At 44.0% G+C, this 20954-nt stretch overlaps 1 long non-coding RNA gene across 8 annotated transcripts in view; it reads left to right on the forward strand.

Annotated features, from left to right (window-relative positions):
- LOC115494452 (uncharacterized) overlaps positions 1-20954 on the forward strand; it is a 443660-nt gene that overhangs the window by 373785 nt on the left and 48921 nt on the right. For 6 of the 8 annotated variants that reach the window (XR_012055206.1, XR_012055204.1, XR_012055203.1 and 3 more), the window contains exon 4: positions 15414-15496. The exons of 1 other annotated variant lie outside the window; for it this stretch is intronic. This is a non-coding gene — a long non-coding RNA (uncharacterized lncRNA). Of the gene's footprint in view, positions 1-7287; positions 8027-15413; positions 15497-20954 lie in introns of all 8 variants that reach the window. One more of the 8 variants, XR_012055209.1, reaches the window with a different exon arrangement.

Raw genomic sequence — 20954 nt, forward strand, 5'->3', positions numbered from 1 at the left:
TCTCCATTGGCACATGCCTATTTGTCAGGGCACATGGAGGGGCTCATGCAGCTCTGCTCCTTCTGGAAGGGCCCGATCCCTGCTCCTGCTGGGGGCTGCTCATGTGATTAAGGCTGACTCATGTATGTGTGGCAGGATCCAGCCTTTAATTTGCAAATCCCAGTAATGGAATGTGTTAATCAGCCACTTCATCAGTGGAAGGAGTGCGAGATCCGTAGTGGCTGCACGGGGAGGATATAAATACAAGCTGGGTTTCTCGAAAACTTTCCTTGCAGGATTTTGTCCCTAGAAGGAAAAGCGTTATTTCACTGCTGAGTCCTGAATGTGAAAATTCAGATCTGTTGTAAGAAGCTCCACAGAACTAACAAAAAAAATTAATTTCCATCTGTGATGTTTCATACCATTTATTTGTAGTCCTGTTACTGAAGCAATATTTGACAGGGGCACTTAAAAAATACTCAGTAGACTAATAGTGTTTTTCCATAAGGGCAGTTAATGGAAGTTCTGTGCAAACCCATGGTGATTTAGACAGGGCTTCATGATGAGCCTCTTTGGTGTGGCAGGGTTATTTTAAATGCTGCTCCAGGTGCCTGCTTGGACTTGTCAAGCTTGCCCTTAGTGAGGACCAGTCCCCCACAGATAATTCCTTTTCCACGCTGGAGCCATTGTTGTGTCTTTCTGTTTAAGTGCTTGACAGAAAATGTCCACAGTTAGGCTGTGCATAATGTACACTATCAATTGGTAAGATCCTTCTCCGCAACTGTGCTGAAAGAGGGACTTTGTCGCAGGTTTTCTCCTCCTTGAAGCTCCACAATTTAAATTTTACTGTTTTGTCATGTTAATGTAATTCACTTAAAATATTTAAATTGTCCTTAATTAATTGAGGAAGGAGATTATCATGGTGGTGGACTTGTAGGCAGCGTGTGGAGCAGAGCTGCCGGGGTTTTGGTGAATACAGGTGATGGATGGTGTTGACGTGAGCGGCTGCAGTCGCACAGTGTGCGAATACACAAATTACACCGCCATGTGTGTTCCTCCCTGTTAGCAAAGCCTTTTGTTTATATATACCCAGCTATACATTTACACATTATGTAAATAAACACACATATGCCCATGCAATTTAATTGAATATATGGCTATGGGTTAAGAGGCATGTTACTCTGATGAAAAACATCTTATGGTAGGGAGTAAAAATATTTCCGACATGCTTTTGAGCCTCCTGTAGAATTTAAGAAGGAACTGCAGAGATTTCTTTTAAGTAGTGGTTCTAGGCATTGTATAGGAAGGCCTGGTATTCTTCCAAAACCTCCAGGCTGTTGAGTGGCATTCTCAGAAACCCATTGAGTTCCATTTTCATTCAACTCCCTTTATTTTTATTCAGTCATAGGATTTTCCATCAATCCTTGGTATATGCAAAATGGACATTACTCTGTGAGTTTTGTTTTGAATTAAGTTCATACTTCTAAGGCAATGGGCAAGAAATTAGGCATGTAGGTCAGTCTTTCCAACCACAAATCCCCCAAAAACTGACACGGGCATTTCAGAGTATAATAAAGAGTTGCCATTCAGTCATTCTTGGGGGCGCAACAAGGGCTTTGATGTACTGAGAGAGGCACAGAGTGATGGGCTTGTGGTGCCTCCCACCCACTCACCCACACTGGTGGTGCCACTGGAGGGGCCCATGGAGGTGGTCTCCACTGGGAAAATGCTGTGAGGAGCTGTAGGAGATGGTGAACCCCCTGGGAGGGAGCTGTTGCTGGGCTTTCTCCGTGGGGTTGTGTTGCATCTTCTCCCTGGCACTCCTTTGGGCACGGATGCTGGGACAGCAGTGCCTGCTCCTCTCAGTGCAGGGCACCACAGGCCATGCCGCAGGTGACACGTCTGGCTCTGGCAGAGTCCAGAACCGTGTGTCTGCCTCACAAAGAAACCTCTGCTTTTGCTTTTTGTTTGTTGTTTTTTCTCTCCGTCTCGGCGCAGCCGGGTTGCCTCTCCTCCAGCTGTTCTGTGACACTGCGCAGCCATCAAACGCTGGAAGCCCGGATCAGAGAGCAGCAGTGACAGATTCCCTGGTGCAGGCAGGCCAGGTCCCAAATCTATTGTTCATACCAGAAAGCTCAGCAGAGTGACTTGACAGGTTTTTAAAGCACTGGAGAACTTCACCAGGAAGTTTTCTTCCTTTCCTGCCCCTTTCCCTTGCTCTGCCTGAAGCCAGGGGCTGAGCGTATGCCATTTTGGCAATTAGCAAAAAGAGGGATATTGCTGGTTCTGAGCACAGGTACACAGGGATAATCAGGTGTGTGGGAATCTGCAGTCCCTCTGCATGCAGGGGCCATCACTGGGCTGCTTTGTACTGTCGCATTCAGACACCGTGTTCTGAGCGTCTTTGTTATTGTCGCCTGATAAATAAACAGCCCTAAAATTACAGAACTTATTATGGTAATTGAGTGAAGAAAAGGAAATGCAAACCGTGCCTCACTATCTATTACATTGCCACTGCTAAAGTTGCCTAAACCTATGCTACTCAAATGATATTGTAATATTAGCCTTCTTTCTTTTTTCACAATGATTGTTTTCTGTCCATCTCAAGCTGGATGTCAGTTCATTTAGATTTACATCAAGTAGTAAATTAAAATAATCACTCAGCAAACACTCTCAGCTCAGTTTTCTCTTTCAGTCAGGAGTTGCGAGAGATGCTTGAAGCATTCAAGCAGAAAATATTGCTGTCTAGATATTTGTCCTCTGGGTGATAAAGGAGGCATTGTCTTGGGACCCACTCAGGCCTCGGAGCTGATAGTAGCTGTGCATCACAGCTGTGAAGTGTGCTTTGTTATGTGTCTGAGGATTAGGGTTCAGGACCTTGTTTTTCTTGAAATACCAGACTGATCAGAGCTGCATATGTTCAGGGGAAAGCAGAGGTCGATGGTTCTCTGTCCACATTTTTACTAGATTATTTTTGGACAGAACTCTGGGAGAATACCCTGCAGCTTAAACCATCCCAAGAGTTTTTCATATTCTGCATTATAACCGTCATGGAAAAAAGTCTGTAGTTTATCTATCTGCATTTGAAACAAAAGGCTACAGCATCACAGACACGCTGGGCTTTGGACCCACGCTGGAGCAGGCTGAATTTTGCTCTTTTGTGCTCCATGTACAGTACAGCTGCCCATTTAGAAGCACAAATGCACCTTGATATAATAACCGAATCCAAAGAGTGTCTGCCCTCGAGGGTAATACAGACCAACAGCTAATCTTAAGGCAGGGGTGCTGTACAGAGCAAGGGTATGGGGGGACAGAAAAAGGCTATTCTGTGATTCTTAGCTGTATGTTCCAGAAAAAAAAAAAAAAAAAAAAAAAAAGTGGATTTCTATCCACAGTTTTTGCTATTAAGAAAATTAACCTGCATTTTTTTTTTTTCCCACCCCAGCCACAAAACAACCAAAGCAGTGTTTATTTTGGCAAAGGTGGTGTGAAAGGTGGTGTGGACAGAAGTACTCGTAGTGAAGATGCTGTGGTGAGTTAAGGCAATACTTCCATGACGATCCTGAGTCAAGGCTACAGGACCTGGACACGATCTGCTCATCCTCCTCTTTGTGGCAGCACAATGTGGGAGTTTGTGGAACTGCTGCTTTGGGGCCAGCCTGTTGTCTTTTGGTGATACCACAGGATCTAACTGGATTTTACTGATAAACAGAGGACTATCTGTGTTTCTTTTGTTGCAAGTCAATGTGCACATACACATTGCAGATTCAGCTTTCAGTGTCAGTCTGAATCTCTCCCTCCCAGAATGGATCTCTGATCAATAGGCAGAATATTGCCTTTGAAACTATCGGTGTTAATCACAGAACCCCACTGATGGGATGGGAGGGAGAACAGTATTTGCCCACACGCAGGATAATGCCTGGGGGTTGCTTGGAAATATGTCAGTGGGCACAGCTTTTAACCCCATCAAGCTTCTGCACAAATTCTGAGGGCCACCATATGTCTTTACTTTTAAAATTGAGCCTTTCCATCCATCGGAGCCTCATCCCTGCCCAGCACTGGGCCTGCACCTCTCTATCATGGCTCTTCAGGTCAGCGGGATGGCTGAGGTACTTCCCTCTCCATGGAAAACTGGTATTGGAGCTGTGCCCCGGGGCACTCAGAAGGCAGTTTGGGACATTAGTTTGAGCTTAGAGGGTTTAATGAATGACATGAGGTTACTGTCATGACAGGGCACCAGCCTGGGCTCAGCAGTCACCAAACAGCTCCTGAACATGGTTGTGTCATTCCAGTGCCATTCAGAGGATGCTTTTGGCAATTTTCAGTTTTGGTGGGTGTGGCAAGAACAGTCTAGAAGTATTTTTTCTGTCTAGACAAACCAGTGCCCGAGGCAAAAAGGAGCAATTGGAGCAGGACATGGAATGAGGAGTCTTGGTCAGAGATGGACCTTTGTAGTCATTGCTGGAATGAAGCTCCAGGCTGCCAATTTAATTCCCATTTTTGTTCTCCTCCTCTGGACACTGGTGCTGCTGGACACTGCTGCCCTGTGCTCCTTTCCTGAGGATTTATCCTCAGCATGTGCATGGACCAGGGCTGTGCCACGTGGAATGAGGGAAGTGATTCCTTGTCACTTCATCTGTGGCCTGGCAGAACTGATTTGCTGCAGTTGTGCCTGCAGAGAGCTGGCATCCTGTGAAGGCATTTATCATTGGAGATATGCTGATAGCAAACCTTCAAAAAAATCATGGTCTAGCAGTTAGTGTGCCCTTTGTTTATAAGGAGTCTTTTATATTTTGGTATTTTCCTTCACTTCTGCTTCCTCCTTTCTTAGGAAATGACCATGGGGCATTGACCTCTGCTTTTGTGCTCTTAGAAATCCTCCCTGTTTTATTTGTCTTCTTTTTTTTTCTCTCACTAGGTTTTTTAAATGCAATTTGGTTTTCTTTTTCCATGCTTTGAAAAGGTTTGTTTTACCCTTCCTCACTCATGCTAACCCAGCCATCCATCAGTCCTCTTTTCGCCTCAAGTTGTTGCTACTGATGGGATTCCTTTATTACTACACCTTTCATGTGTTTTCCCCCTTCTTTCCTAAACTTTCTTGTTTGTCTGTCTCATATTTATCTTTTTCCTATATCCTGGTAAAATGTATTAGTGTTACCACTTACTTTCCTCTCTAATCCCTTTCCCAACACGTCTTCTCATGACTTTGGGGGATTTTTAGCTGAAAATATAAATCAAGCTCCTCTTCCAAAGCTGGACAAAAGAAAGGGAAGTTCTCTAGTTGATTGCATTAAAAAAAAAAAAAAAAAAAAAAAAAAAAAAGACAATTTCTTGAATGAAGAAAAAAGAAATCCTGCTGGGGTATGGGGTAAAATGCAGCTCCTGGAATGAACTAACACCAGGGAGGCAGAGATGTGAAACCTTCCCCTGCTGGTACCTGTTCCCTCGGCTCACATGGAGGAGAAAGAGAGGCCAGGACATTTCAGAGTAAAAACTGTCATACCAGTAATTGCATTATCTTCAAGGGTTTATATCAGCTGAAAATCAAGCCTCAGAGTTTAACCTGATTTGAGTTTTTATGGGAAGAAGTGTTTACACAGGCCTATCATGATGCTTACTTAATTACTTGAAGCACACATTGTTTTTTAGATATCTCAATACCAGTAAGAATGTGGAATAGCTGAAGTTATCAAAATATTGACATAAAACGCTGCACAAAGTGTGACACCATTGTTTGTGAGTGGCGTGGCTTGGGTTTTTCTGCTGCTGTCACCAACAACTGCCATCAGAGCCCTGTATGAAACCAGGCACAGGAAGGGGGAATTCCCCTAGTTCTTTTCAATCAAAAGCAAAAAAAAAAAAAAAAAAAAAAAAAAGGCAAACAAAAAAAGAAGAGCTAATTTCCTGACTGCAGGAAAAGAACTGGTGGGGTAGAAGGTTACCAAGGCCTCTGGCTCCTTGTGTGGAGCTGAAGAGAAGTATTCAGAGAGTTCAAACACAAGTAGGAGATCTCTGAGCACAGGAAACAACAATGCAGTGTGGGGTGAGAGAATTCAGCAGAGAGCAGGAAGACATTACCTTACCCCATGTGCATCCAGCCCTGGCAGGAGAGGGATCCCACAAATGCTTATGGTTATAAGCTCTTGCTAATTTGAGAAGTGTCAGGAATGGCAGTGTGATTTTCCCCTCAGCTGTTGGGATCTCGGGGTGTGTAGCTGATTAGATGGCACCTTCCAGGAACGCAAGCAAAAGTCTCTGTGCAGAGCCTGTCAGAATGGCATCGCTTTGGTATAAATAGAGGATCTTTATTTGATTTATTTGATACCTAACATCTTTGCTAGGTAACAAAGTCTGTGTTGTGGCTGCTGCTGTGGGACATGAAGAACTGCACCTGTTCTCTGGTGTAGCAGTTGTGAATTGACATCAGGATAAAACATACATCCATCCCTGGTGCCTTCCTGCTGGTGATCCACAAGGATCTCTGATGTACTTCTAGTTCAGTCTTAGGAAATGCTGGAAGTATGCAAGCTGTAGGGAAAACCAGGTGCCTTGCACTTGAAGGCTTCCTCCCTCTAATAACACAAATGTTACCTTGGTGTTCTCCTTGACAGTGGGCCCTCACCGTTCCTTTGTGCATGGGAAGTCAGGCAGTTTCTGAGCAGTGTCTGCATATTCCATGCTAAAAGGGCAGCTGAAAAGGCAGCCTTGGCTGCAGCTGCTACCTGGAAATCTGGAGGGCATTGTTTTCCTTATTTCATCTGTTGCTACTCAGCTGGAAAGCACAGTGACCTATGAGTAATGTGGTCATCCCCAGCTCATGCTGATAAAACCTTTACACTGCTGCCTCTTGCCATCTCTCCTTCTCTATCTCTCTGAGATGTTCTGATCCAATCTTGACTTCCTTTGAGGTAGGGCATTCTGTCTTAATGCCCTAACCCCCTTGGAGAGTCAGAGAGAAATGATTTTGAGATGGTTTTTTGTTGTGTTTTTACCTGATCAACTTGTCTGCAGGGCTTTTATACCAGAAAGGATGTGACTCTATGGCCATAACCCTGGAGCCATTTTAGGACTGCTCCTCTCAATTAGTGGCTGCTGCTGAAGGCAAAGCAGAGGAATTTCCAAATCCCAGGATATCAGTTTGGCCCTATGGGCAGCAAACCACCAGGTGTAACCCCCTAGAGTTGGGAGGTAGCAAATCTCAATCGGTGTTTGGTCTCTCCACCTTTTGGACAGCACTGGGAAGTCACCTGGCATGTCTGTAATTCTTGTTTCCATCACTAATAAATTTTTCTTGTTTACTCATTACAGATCAGCTTGCTGGATTTTATGGCGCATTTCTGGAGCTGAGGGACAATTGTCTGGGAATTTCCAGTTAATTGCCATTTCTTCTGCTTCTTTCACGAGCTGTTCTGGATGTTGTGACTTTCTCCTTGATCTCAGACTGCAGATCTCTCTCCTAATCCTCTCAACTGGTCGCCTCATGATTAAATTGTTGTCTTGAGTTGCATCTTTGAATGCAAAGCGAAGGATATTCTGGGTCCCACCAGGAGAGTTTGAGCAGGAACCTACAGACTCCCAATCCCTGAGGGGATTTTGCTTGCACTTCCTAAAGATATAAATGGTTGAGTGCTTGCTGGATGAAGAACTGTTTCTGTCTGTGTGATCCTGCCTTACCTGGGCTTAGTGTTGGAACTCAACATTCTTGTGACAGAAAAACTGTCACTGTGCAGAAAAACTGCCCAGTCTTCACCTATTTTTTGCATTTTTAAAGGGCTGAGATTTACCATGGATTTTTGTGGTTGGTTCTAGACTGTTTCATATTTACATCATCTTAATTTCATTGAGAGACTCCAGATTCAAGTGAGGTAGTGTTACAGTGGGGACTTACAAAAGAGCACTGGGTGTTTTGAGGGCCACCACACCATGGGCACACCAAGCCTCAGCCGTGGCAACAGCAGCTTTGTGCCCTGCCTGACAAGGTTGTTCAAGACCCAGAGAAAAACAGAGTGTTTTTCAGGCTGGCACTGGTCCATCTCAATATGATAATGTGGGTATTGTGAATTCATTGGGGCAGGGACTGTGGTTTTCCATATGTCTTGAGTTGCTCCAAGATTGTGGCTGGCATTCTGTGAACCAAAGCTAATAAATCAAAGCCAGTTTTTTCTCATGTGCTTCAAAACCTACTCCATTTTGGAACAGGAAAACCACGTACAGCTCACTGCAGGCTTTGTCAAATTATTCCTCCCCTTCACACTTGGACTCTTCTTCATTTTCCACACACTTAATACTCACCCAGCTCCTTTCTGTAACTGGCAGCTGATCCAATTACACACTAGAGGTAGAAAAACTGAAGTCTTACAGTTCAAATGTGGAATGATATGCATAGTCACTTTGTCACTCAAATCCTTTAAAAAAAAATAAAAAGGAAAGGAAAGAAAACTCAAACTGGCTGGCCATAATTAAGGGCAGAAAATAGAGCACACAGTTAATATGTCCCTGGTTTGCCAATACTGGGATGTCACAGGTACCAATCAGGAAGCCAGAGCTATGTGGCTTCCCAGATAAAACGTTGGCTTTTTTACTTCTGGGGCTACAGTTCGAATCCAGCTTAAGGTTCTACATGAGATGAGACCCTTAACCTATGCCAAAACTGGGGATCCTTCTGGGTCACAGCTGAGGTTATTGGCAGGTCACTGTGATTAAGCCTGTCTTCTGTTGCCTTCAGCACACTGAATGGCATAAATAAAGGGATTGAGGTCCAAGCACTGCCACAAGGCCAAGAAGCCTGAGGTATTAGAGATGATAATGAAGGCCTGGCAATAATGACCCACTTTGAGTTAGAGGTAACATTAGGATGAGCCTAACAGGTACCCTTTGCTCACCCTGTTGCCACTGGACTGCTGTGTGTGTTGTATGCCTGCTTCCAGAATTGCATTTTTGGAGAATTCTCATTCGGATTCTCAGCTGGATTTGTGTTCAGACAGCATTTTGCATTCAGCTTGTAAAACTGCATAGCAGTACCAAAAATGTAGGAACCTTCAAAGTCTCCAAGCTCCTCCAGCTCCCACCAGAGAGCCAGAGATGAGAATCCCACATGACAAAAAACAAGCAATAATTAAAAATCCCTATTTTGCCCAAAGAATTCCTTTGTTCAAGGTATGTAAATGTCTTTGCCTGCTTATAAGTTATTTCATTTTTGATAGTTCCTTAGCTCAGTAATAGGAGCTTGGGAATAGAGGAGTCTGAAAGGAGTGTTACTCTGAAACAAAACACCTGTCTTTCAGTCAAGGCTAAATTGACAAGCAACAATTTAGTTGTCTAAACTCAGAGCTTTCAGGATTTCAGACTACATAAATGTCAAGATGCCTAGGTAGGGCTCAAAGGTGAGCGACAATGTAGGCAAATATACATTGGAACTTCAATTATCCAACCCCTGATCACTCTCAGTTACCTGAAGTTTAAACATGTCTGCTTTCACTCTAGTTTCTACATTTTTCTGTAAAAACCCTTTGTACTGAGTCACCTGTCTTTGCCCAGCAGAGTCTGTAAAGTTTTAAGAACTCTTCTCCGGGGGAGCTTAGTGTGTCTGCCAGATCACAACCCCTCTCTGATGGAGCCTGTAATTATTCCTTCATGTTATCTGGTGCATTTGGATAGAAGTATTAAAATCAATAAGTTACTGTTTTCAGCTTTGCTGTCCCAGCCACATTCCCCTTTTCCATAGGCTTGATGTCACTGAGGCACCTTCTTCCTGACAAAGAGTGTACCTGTATGGAAATGCATTGAAACCTGGTTTGAAATTCTTTAATGATTCCCTGAAGGGAGACTGTGTCCTCTGATGACCAGCCAGAGGGTGTCATGGACTTTGATACTTAGCAATAGTCACCATTATTGTACCGAATTCTTCCCTTCATTGCTCTCCTGTAAAATCTTTGGCATTGACTGACATCCAAGTGCCAAATATGCCTTGGTTTCCACGGTTTAGAAGGTTATAAAGCTGCTGAGAACCCAATCAAAACCTTCTGACAAATTTTGCTTTACATTTTCCTGACTTCAACACTTTTTCTCAATATATCCCAGTTACTTTTGAGGGGTTTGCTGTCATTTCAGAGGTAGCAGTTCACATTGTCAGGTCCCTACACCAGCTACAGAATTAAAAGTTTTGAGCTGGCAGGAAAGTATGTGAGACCTCCTCCCCTCCTTTGACATCTTTATGTTTTCCAGCTTCCTTTTCACCCCATTCTTGCCTTACACTTTCCACTTCTAGTTTCTCCCAGTGCTCCCTAATGTCATCTGTTCTCTCTGAGGGATGAAGGGAGTCCCTTTCCTTTTCTCCTTGCTCTCCAGCAAGCATTTTCCTCTTTATCCTTCAGGGGAGGTACCTAAACTAGAGTAGGGAAAGGAGATTTTTCTTTCATCCCCCAAAGAGAATCTGAATAGGCCAGTGTGCTGGGCAGAGCCTTCTGTGGAATAAGGGATAGAATGCACAAATCTGGGCTGGGGTCCCTTTCCAGAGACACATTCCATGGTGGCACTGGGGAATGAAAGCTGCTGTGCAAGTGCTGCCTCCTCTGCAGTGCAGGATTTTGGGGTAGGATGAACAATAAACCAGGTCCCCTGAGGAAGAAAAGGGGGATTTCAGGCCAGGTTAGGCAACATCTGCCTTCCCTTTAGCTGAAGGCAAAGAGCTTGATCTCAGCAGAACAAATGGCATAAGACATGGAGGATCCAGCATTGCACAGGAAAGGAAAATCCTGTTCTCCACTGAAAGCAGAGTTGCAAAACTGAACCAAAAGGCAAAATGCAATCCAGTCATCTGTTGCTTTGGGAATGGGAAGAAAACAAAATTAAATGGGGATATTAAATTGTAAGTTTTGTGGGTAAAGAGAAATCTTATTTGCCTGGCAGCAAACTAATATTGCCAAGAAAATACAGCAACACAAGAAGAGGAGAGAGTGCCCATTTCGATTTTAGGAAGTTCTGGTGTCGTAGGTATTTCATGGCCATCAAAAATTGAAATAAATTAAAGTTCCACTTTAATTGAATTACACAATGACATCAATTTAAACATTAGTAAACAGATGCAATTCTGTGCAATGCTTTAAATTGCATTTTCTCACATATGCATTTAATTTAAATTTATTGAGATGGTTATTTATGTTAATAAAATAATTAAAAGCAGTTATTTAAGACTAACTATGAAGTAGCTGTGTAACTACCTATATTAATAAGACAGTTAGTTAAGGGATAATGTCTATTGCTTTATGGTGTAATTGCAATAAACAGCTGCTGAGTTTGATTAAGAGCTGAAGGGGAGCTAAAGTGTTTGAGCAATCTCAGAAGCTATTTGTTGTAAGTGTACTACAAAGCAATAGCGATTATTCCTATTATACAAAAAGCTATACCATAAACATTAAAATATAGCACGAGATGCTTTTTTCTTGGGTTGTTCCACCATCTCCACAGGAATGGTGAGGCTGGAGAAGGAGAGCTGGGCTTTAGTGGACAAGAGGCATGGGAGGGGCAATAATTTTGTCAAACAATTTTGCTTATACCCAGGTTAACCCCTATGTGAGAAAACCAGGAAGGGCACAGTCTGTGCTTGTGAGCTGTGTTTTTTCAGGGGTGCCATCATTTGAAAGCCTCTGGCCAAATCCCTTTCCAATTCATAAAAAAATTTCAACCATGGCTCCAAGTCTGACTTAGGAATTTCTTCAGTTTTTTGTTGGAGTATAAACAAAAAGCTGAAGAAGGAGAATTGAGCATAAAGGAAAACCCCTTCTGTAACTTTGACCATGAAATGGCCACTGCCACTCTATAACTCCATCACTGACACATGGAGCACCCAGTTCCCAAGAATATCCTGCTTTATGGCACTGACACATACCTAAACTACAGACCATTAATTTCAGTGGGATCAAGGAAGCAAATATTTCCATTGTTATTTACAGACTCCGTATTCTTCTACTCTGGACTTGTGCATAAGACATTTGCCCTCAAAATTTTTGCTGTGTTAATGTCCCACAAATTTCATAGCAAGTAAGGAAAAGAGGGGCTTAATTACTTAGAAGTAATCTTTTATTTCACCTTTAATTTGAAAGCACCTTTTAGTGGTTAATTCTGAGGCTTTGATTGAAGCACAAATGGACAGGACAATCCTCGACCTTCTGCTCCTCATTCCTTTACCTCTCTCAGAGACTATCAGGGCTGTGAAACACTGCCAAGCAAAATACAACCATCAGGGATCTTGCATATTTAGGGATTTGTAATAAGCTGGACAAGGCCTAGAACAAGAGTTTGTGGTGCTGGGGGTAAAAATGTGTCCTGGGTGTCCCACTTCAGGCCCTGAGCTCCTTTTGACATTGTTGGGAATCATTCAGGGAAGTTCTCGCTTTCAGCCAAACCTAAACACCCCTGGGGAAGGTGGGCGAGTCCATCCCTGCTGTAAACCAAACTTGGGGAATATCCCAGTCTGTGTGATCAAAACCCACCGGCCCGTTTGCATCAGGGCTGAAGGGTTTTCACATATAGATGTAAAAAGCACAAAAGAGAAGAAAAGAAAGGTGTCAGCAGCACAGTTACACTGGTTTCCTCCTGTTGCACAGCCTATCCTGGAAGAGATAAGGTATCTCTGACCAACCAGGTGTGTGTCAGGGTTTAAAAAAGCCGACAGGAAGAGTCGGTTTGCAAAGTCCAATGCGCAACAATTAATACAAGTGCCATCTCGCTGCTAATCTTGTGTGGAATGGTTTTGCTCCTGCTTTATTGAGGAGGCAGAGGTGTCTGGGCACTGAGGGGGGGTGTGTGCATTGCAGGCAGGCCGGGCAGAGTCACTGCTGGCCAAGCACCGCTGCCACCAGGATCTTCCTAAATAACGCCTGGCGGGGCCTGGGACGAGTGCGGGACCCGCTCGGCTCCAGCGGTTCCTTCCTCAGGAGAAGCTTAGGCAATGGCAGAAAAGCCCACCCAGTGTACTCGCCTTGTTAAGCTGCTGGGGCTTGCAGGCCTTCCTAACTCTGCCCTGGGGAAAAACTGTGTAACAATGGATAAAAGACTTGGGCCTCCCAGCTTAGTTACAAAGGATTCTCTTCACTCATCCTCTTAGTGAGAAATCCAGTTGAATGCTTTTTGAAATCTTTCAAATATTAAAAATAAAATAAATCTTCTTATTCTGTTTCCTGGCAAGATTCTTGACTGCAGTGCCATGTTGTCACACACTTCAGGTCCCTTAAAATGTCGAAAGGACCCCCCTCAGTGATGTGGCTGTAGCCAGGTATGCAGAGAAAAGGTTATTCAATTCTTTGTGTGCCTTCAGAAAGTTAAAGGAAAAAAAAACCAATGAGCCCTGAGAGAGGGGGGAGATGTAGTGGGTATTAAAATAATTGGGTGTCAGGCTGCAGAAGGCTCACTGCTACTACCTGGCTTGGTTGGGATCTGCTTTGGAAAATAGCTGGTTTGTGTTTATTTGTTTCAGTCAGAGAGGGAACTACTGCTGCTTCACCTGGGCACAGGAATCAGTGCACTTTGTTGCTCTGAGCAGTTACTGCAGAAAACACTTGTCAAATCTGTTGTGAAAAGAGCCAAACACTCTTTTGAGCTGCCTGAGAAACTGGTTTGCCTTCCACTTCCTTCTCTCCTGAAGTGTTACCTGCTCCCTTCCCTTAGTGCCAATGTCAGCCTAGAGATGTGCCACTCCCTCTTGGCACAGGCTTCTAGCCCAGAGGGGATGTGATATTCACTAATGCTGAGGTCACTTAAAACCTGGAAGAGTTGGGAAAATGAAAGCTGTCCATGTGGGCCGTCATCAAGGGAACCATCAAGTGACTCTGCTACTTGTGATCTTAGAAGTCAGGTTTGCTTGCACAGAAATCTTTGCCCACACACATTGTTGTCATCCCTCTCTAAAGACAATTTCTTCATGAGAAGCTCTTGCAGGCAGTAGAGGTTTGTTCTCTCTGCCTTGCTGTATCCTTCCCCTCATAAGGAGTGGCTGAATATTCAGCATCCCCTGATTTTAAACTCCCTCTTTATAGTCTTTGGGGCTTATCAGTCATTTCTGAGATCATGCTGGTGTGTTCCTCTACCACTTTGATTTAGAGCACATGGGAACCTGATTCTCTTAAAGGGAGGGATTTCTTGCTAAAGTTTATGTTTAGATCTATGTAAAAAACATCCACTTGCTTGTTAGGTATTGGTTGGGGTTATTTTTAGTTTAGGGTTTGGGTTTTTTTGACATCTTGCTATCTCTGGATTTAATATTGGTTCATTAGTTAAGGGAATAAACAGCCACATTTCCTATTATTCACATTATTATAGTGTATTCCAAGGTCTGTATATCCTGAAGCTTGTTAAATAATTCTCTATCCTTTAAGAAATTCCCATTAATCTCTGACCAAGAAGAGCAATAATAAGTTAGTTAGTCATCATATATAAAAATCTGAATCATTTTTACAAGTATCTTTAATGGCTTCCTTTAATTACATGTCTTCATAAAAACGCTACCGCTCTCGAACACAGCATCCTTTTATTCTTCAAGAGGATCTAATTTCTGAAACAACAGAAATTAAGGCACTGATGCTTTATTTGGACAAATTAACAGAAAAAACCCACTCACACAGCTCTAGCAGAAAGTATAGGAATCGTGTTCTATTACCTTGTCATCTACCTTGATATTATTAGGAATACTTTCCAAGTCAGCCCAGTGGACTGCTGGGATCAATGTTACACTGACAGTGAAGTGGACTGGGATGGGATTTTGGCAGCAGCCCAAGGGAAGGTGAGATGCCTTCCCTGCTGCTCCTGGCCTTGCCCCACATGTCCTTGGCTCAGGTTCCATGGTGGTTCCGTGGTCACCAGGGGCAGGAACCCCCTTCCCGTTGCCCCGCTCCAAGGAGTGCAGTAATTCCGTGCACTCAGCAGCACCAAAGGGCATTTTTAGGGTCAGGGAAAGTTGTAGCCTCCTCATTCTCTGATAAAATGTAGATCTTCAAGTGAGCAAAAACCTTCCCGGCTGGGCCAGCGAGTGGGCAGGCCCAGGCCTTTCCGGGGCAGCTCAGGCTGCTGCGGGATTAACGCGGCTGGGAAGCCACAGCCGGGATCGTTGCGTCACCCGCTCCTTTCTCCTTGTTCTTAGTTAATCTAAGTATGAGTTTGCCACCTTAAACCCACAATAAAAGGCAACATTCACTGCCCTGCCACCAGAGCTGTGCTGGACAATGTTTTCAAACCTCATTCAAAAGGCATCTCCTCTGTGTTCATCCGTCTTCCTCTGAAGGCACCAGAGGCTCTGAGTAAGGGATAAAAAGGTCAAATGTAAAACAGAGGCCATCTCTAACCCTTCATGGCCTCTTTAAACCCCTCCATAGTCTGTAGGCTGAGAACACTGAAAAAGGAAGGATGATACTGAAGCCTCTTTCTCCCCTGTTTTATTTCAGGTCAGGTAACCTTGCCCACTCTTGTGGAAAGCCTGAGGAGCTCCAGAAGGGATTAAAAGAAGAGATCTTCCTCCCCTGTTCAGGTGAATAGTCATGAATTAGACTCTTGGGAGACTAAAGCAGTATAAATAAATGAGGAAATCTTTTGATTATATATAGTGTTAAAAAATGCTAAAAATACTTCTACTACAGTTAGTGTTGAATTTTTTTTATTTACTTATTTATCTTAATTTATGTCATTTTTTCTCCCTTCCCTGGGAAGTGAAGACTATCAACAGATAAGGGAGAGAAATTTGTGTTTTTGTATGCAGTATGAGTCCAGTACTTGGCCAAGACCCAGATCTATTGTGGCAAGAAAGTAATAGCTGAACTAACTAGGGACTCAGACTCTCTGGCCAGCATCCAAGAAACATTAAAAAATGTAGTACTGCACATAACAAGTAGGAAGATACATGCAAATGTTGATGTCTTATTGAAAACTGTTAAGTTATTAATATGTTGGGTTTATAGACGTGCATTTGGATTTTAAAATCTGCTGCCGAAGTTCATGCCTTGAAATTACCTGCTGAACTCCACGTCTGAAATAATATTTAAAGTAGTGTCACATTGGTGAGGTAGTTGTGGAGAAAATTACACATCTGGATCCCTGGAGTGTTTCTCCTGGGAGAACCAAGACAGTGGCAGGGGTCCAGCTCAGCTCTCAGAACAGTTTCTAAGCATTGGTCCCATTTTTTTCCTTCACTGTCTTCCCCCCAAGCATGTGTTTTGACCTCGTCACAGGGTAGGAGGGTTCACTTTCTGTTGGTTCACGTGAAAGGTGTGGATCAAGAGCTTTGTGTGGTGCCCAGGGATCTCCTGAAGCCTTTTGGAAAGGAGATCCCAAGAGAATTGGGGGTTGGCTAGCAGAGGGTTTAGGATGTCTTTGACGCCAAAGAAGTATGAAACTGAACTGTATCAGATTCCTGGTATGAGGAATGGTGTCCTGATGGATGCAGGATACAGCTCATACTATCACACCTGTGCTTTTTGGGAAAGTGTCAGTTTTTCCTGTAGGTCTGGTTTATCATCCAGCCCTGATAGGATATAAAAGGTGATTCAGCTCAGGTCTTGCAGACAATCCCCTGAGCAAAGTGTCTGTGACTCCACAAAGCTACTGCCCAGGAGGTAAGGTGAGGAGAGATGCTGAAACCTCTATTCCAGGTGAATTCCGTGTGTATGCAGCTGCCATTCTGCTCTGTGGCAATGTCATACAGCTCATAATGCCACCCCAGAATGGTTTATTGCCATTGCCAGAGGTGTCCTTGCAAATGTCCGCGCAGATCCCAACATTTTAATGGTCTTTTGTGGCACACCCAGCAAGTTACTCGCTGTAGTTGTGGCCACAAGAGTGTAAGGAAGCACACAGAAACAAAGAGGCTGGAGAATCAGAGAGCTCAGTTGGGGCAGCTCATGTGGAGCAGGCATTGCTGTCCTGTGAGGCACAACAGGAAGCTGAAATGATAATTTCTTTCTACCACAGCAATAAGCAAACAGTTTCAGTGATTGCACTTTATTCACAACCATAACTGTCATCACTGACATTCACTGGAGGTGTCAAATCCCAGGGTTTTATGCTTTTGCAGTAGTATTTTATCTCTTTCCTTCTAGAATTATTACTTTTTTAGTAGGGAATAGCTTAATGTTAGGGCTAAGAGGTGAATGGTAGGACTTGGTTTCAGATTTTTTTATTTTTACCTGACTTTCCTTACTCCCTATTCCCCTCTCATCCCTGCTCAGAGCTTTGTTTGAGTTGGAGAACCAGTTTGATGGTTGTTGTTGTACCAAGTGAGCTTGCTCCTACAGTGGTTTTTTTTTTCCTAATCTCTCAACTCTTAATTGTTGCATGCAAATTGTTTAATAAATAATGTTGGACAGAACAAAAAAAGAATAGATATTAATTAAGAAAAGGATTTAGGCTGACTCAGTCTCATACATGAGACAAAAGGTTAAGTAAATGCCAAGGCTGCTATGCCTCTTCAAACAATGAATATTAGTTTTAGAATCATTAATGTCTGCTTAGAAAACAGAGTCATACTGGAGTCTTGTATGCCAAAATAACCAAGGCCAGGGCTGTTTCTTTTCAATCTGAAGCGAAATTATTCTCCAATAGAGGGCTAAATGTATGCAATTAACAGTGCTAGGTAGGACAACAGGGAATGGCACTTCTAATATGTAGCCAAATTGAGATCAAGTTTTTCTTTAAATCTGGTAACTTAGACATTTAATATGCACAACCAAGCTCTGCAAGAGAATTAGTGAAAAGAAGCAGATAATTAACTCCTTCCCTGCTTGTCAGTGGCGACAAAATGATTAGCCCGCTGTTCACTCACTCCTGTCTTCTCAAGTTGCTGGATCTACAAAAATAAAGTGGTTTTTTTTTTTTTTTCCCAAGTGCCTTCCATACATAAAGACAGTTGTGTCTTTACTAAAAATGAAATTACCACATCATATTTTTAAAGAAAATTTCATCCCAAGAGAGGTCAATTTTTGGAGTTGAGTTTAGAATGAACACAACCACAAGAGCTTAACTAAAACTGCGTACTCTGGGTTGAAAGCTTAAGAAGATATGTTTTAAAAAATAAATAGCAAAATCCATTTTAAACAAGTAGGTGGCTCTGACTGGTACACAGGCAAGAGAAAAAGTGCTCATTAAAACTTCCTAGAACCCTCATCTACAAAAAAAATGGTCTGTACTGACCATATTAGCGTCACCCTTTAGTATGAGTGTACCTAACAATAATAATGTTTAATTCTCAGTCAGAGATCTTCAAGAGGATGAATATGTTTTTTCACAATTTACTGAGGGAAAGGGAAGTAAAAGATGGTGAAGTGACGTCTATTTGTATCTAAACTAACCTTGCTCTGGGTTCTGCTGAGCTGAAGCAAAAGGGCTTTTTCCATTCCATGTCTCCTGCTGAAGAGGCTCTCAGAGCAGAGCCTTTGGTGGCAGTGGTGACTCCTGACAAAGTCAACAGCCACATGCAAATAAAGCCTCAGATCTGAAACCAGGACACTTAAATAGCTCAAGTTTTGTTTATAAGGCTGAAGTGCATTACAGCTCTCATTTAACTGAGTAAATACCATTATGCTGACATGCTTAGCATTGTCACCAGCAGGAAGAGAGAGTTTTGTTCTAGGGCCTGTTTCAGTGAGGGTCTGTGCTGGAATGTGTTGCATTTACATTTCACATTTGTGTGTTTCTAGATCTCTGTCTCCACTTCCTGGGGCTTGCTGATTTCAAGAGTGAAGGAAACCTGTCTGGAGATTGGGCCTGTTTGGGGGCATGTGCCCAAACCCAGATCTGAGCTTTATACTTTCCTTTTAGGCTTTTCACACACTATTATTAGAAAAAAGCAAGGAAGCAGCCAAACACCAGATTGTTGCTTTTTGGTATTGAGGTCCTCTCTCAATAAGGGAATAAGTTTGTGCTCAGGCTTGAGTCTGTATAAGAGATCCATAAGGGAGCTAACATATGGGATATTTTAACTCTCCATATTTAAATAATCTTCATTAAGACCATTTGGAAAGAATCTGTGTGTTTTCTACTTGTGAGTCTATGTCTTTTCCTTTCGAGAATTTTATTTCTGGAGACTCTGGATGACTAAAATTTGCTCTCTCCTCCCCAGCTGGCCTGAGCACAAGTAGACTCCAGCAATCTGTAGGTCTCTTAACTGAGACCACCAGCGTGGTCCTGGAGGATCTGCTCAGGCTGAGGCCACCTAGGAACAGCTTCTCTCTGCCTGCAGTGGCCTTTTTCACCACTGGGCAAATATTTGACTTTGAAAGTGTTTAGCTTTCACTTATTTCATCGTGACTTTGTGCCAAAAGGCCAGGCATGATGGCCCTTACGTTTGCTAAAGGTCTGGCTCTGGCTGTGTGGTGTGGGAGGATCTCCTGCCATGCAGAACCTGAGGTCAGCCTGTCCTCTTGCATTCCTCCCGTGGGCAGTGCTGCCCTCGCAGCTGGCCCTGGGCTGGCACGGCTGATGCTGTCAGAGAGAAAATGTCTGGGTTGCTTCGTGTTCTGGCACAGTCCCTTACGGACAGACCTCTATCCTGACAGGTTCTGTTCGTAGGCTCATTCTTCACCCATTTAATTCCCCTCTGGCAACGCTGTGTGAGCAGCTTGGGGCAGGCAGACGGTCCCCACATCCTCTCTCCTGAGGTCACCAGACACAAAGCCAGGTGGGAATGGTGACTCTGCCCTAGGGGTAGGGGCTTCTGGGATATTTATGTGCATAAAGATGTGTGCCTCAAACCACCAGAGGAATCCTTAAAAGAGTAAAGAAGAGAACCGAGGCTGTGTTTTTTGATTCTGCTTGTAGAGGTGTCAGAGCCAGCAGGGCAAACTCAGGGAGGGCAGGCAGCCCTCAGCCTGTGCTGCCCTAGCTGCAGCCAGGCTTGCATTTATCCTGGTAGCTGCTCCAGTCCTCTCTTCCCTCCCTGCAGGCTGCTCCAGGCTTTTCTCTCGGTGCCTTTGCAGCCCGCTCTGATCTGTGCTCCCTCAGCTCCTGCCGGTGCCTCTGAGCCCTGCCCGGCTACCCGGCTCGTGTCCCCAGTGCCGCTCGTGTCCCTGCTCCACCAGGATGCTCTGTGGCTTTGCTCCCCTGCCTGTCTGACCTCACCGAGCACACTCAGTGCCTTTCCCCTCATCTTTTACCTTTTCTTTCTTCAGCTGCCCCAGCTGAGCCCTGTCCCACTCCAGGCGGGACAGCCGTGTGGGCATCCCGCCCCAGCTGCTCCTGCATCCTGGGCGGGATCCCGCCATCACACCTCACAGGCTGCAGAGGTGCCTGTGCTGGGCTTGGGCGTCGCCCCGCAGCGCTCGCCCTGCTGTGCAGCAGAGCCCATCCCATCGATCAGCCCATCCCTGAGCGCTGTGACAGGCAAGACAAGGGCCGGCTCTGCTCCTGCAGCCTTTAATCCCCAGCTCCGAGCCACCAGGACACTGCAGACTGTTGGGTTCCGCTCGGGCATAATTCCATCATTACCATTGATTTGTTCGCCCGTGCTCCCCACGGTGCTTTTAATCAACTCTCCATCTTTGTGCCTTCACACCTTTACGCTTCCCATGATTGGCTCTGCTCCCTTCTGCCTCTGCAGTGAAATAGCACCATAGAAATCCTCCTGCCTCTTACATACATTAACAATCCCATTTCTCCTCTCTCTGGTCCAGTGAAGGGATCTCCCTCACCACAAAGGCACCACTGTCTCTGCTAAGCGCTCGGGGAATAGCTTCTATTCATTATTCCCAAAGTCCAGTACAATGGGTTATAATTAGTTACTGGCCTCTTTGGTTTACTCTACCTTCAAAGGCTCTTTTATAGTTTAAAAGTGAAGGCAGATGCTGACATTAATTTTGGCTGTCTCTCCATGGCATTGTGCAGACAAGATAAAACCAACATGCAGGTATAGGGATAAGTAACTCACTAGCCAAAAAAAAAAAAAAAAAGGAAAAAAGTAGCAAATAGGGCCATCATCACATTCATTTCATGAAAGTAGC

The sequence above is a fragment of the Taeniopygia guttata genome, chromosome 3 (genome assembly GCF_048771995.1).
Source record: "Taeniopygia guttata chromosome 3, bTaeGut7.mat, whole genome shotgun sequence".
Classification (NCBI taxonomy): domain Eukaryota; kingdom Metazoa; phylum Chordata; class Aves; order Passeriformes; family Estrildidae; genus Taeniopygia; species Taeniopygia guttata.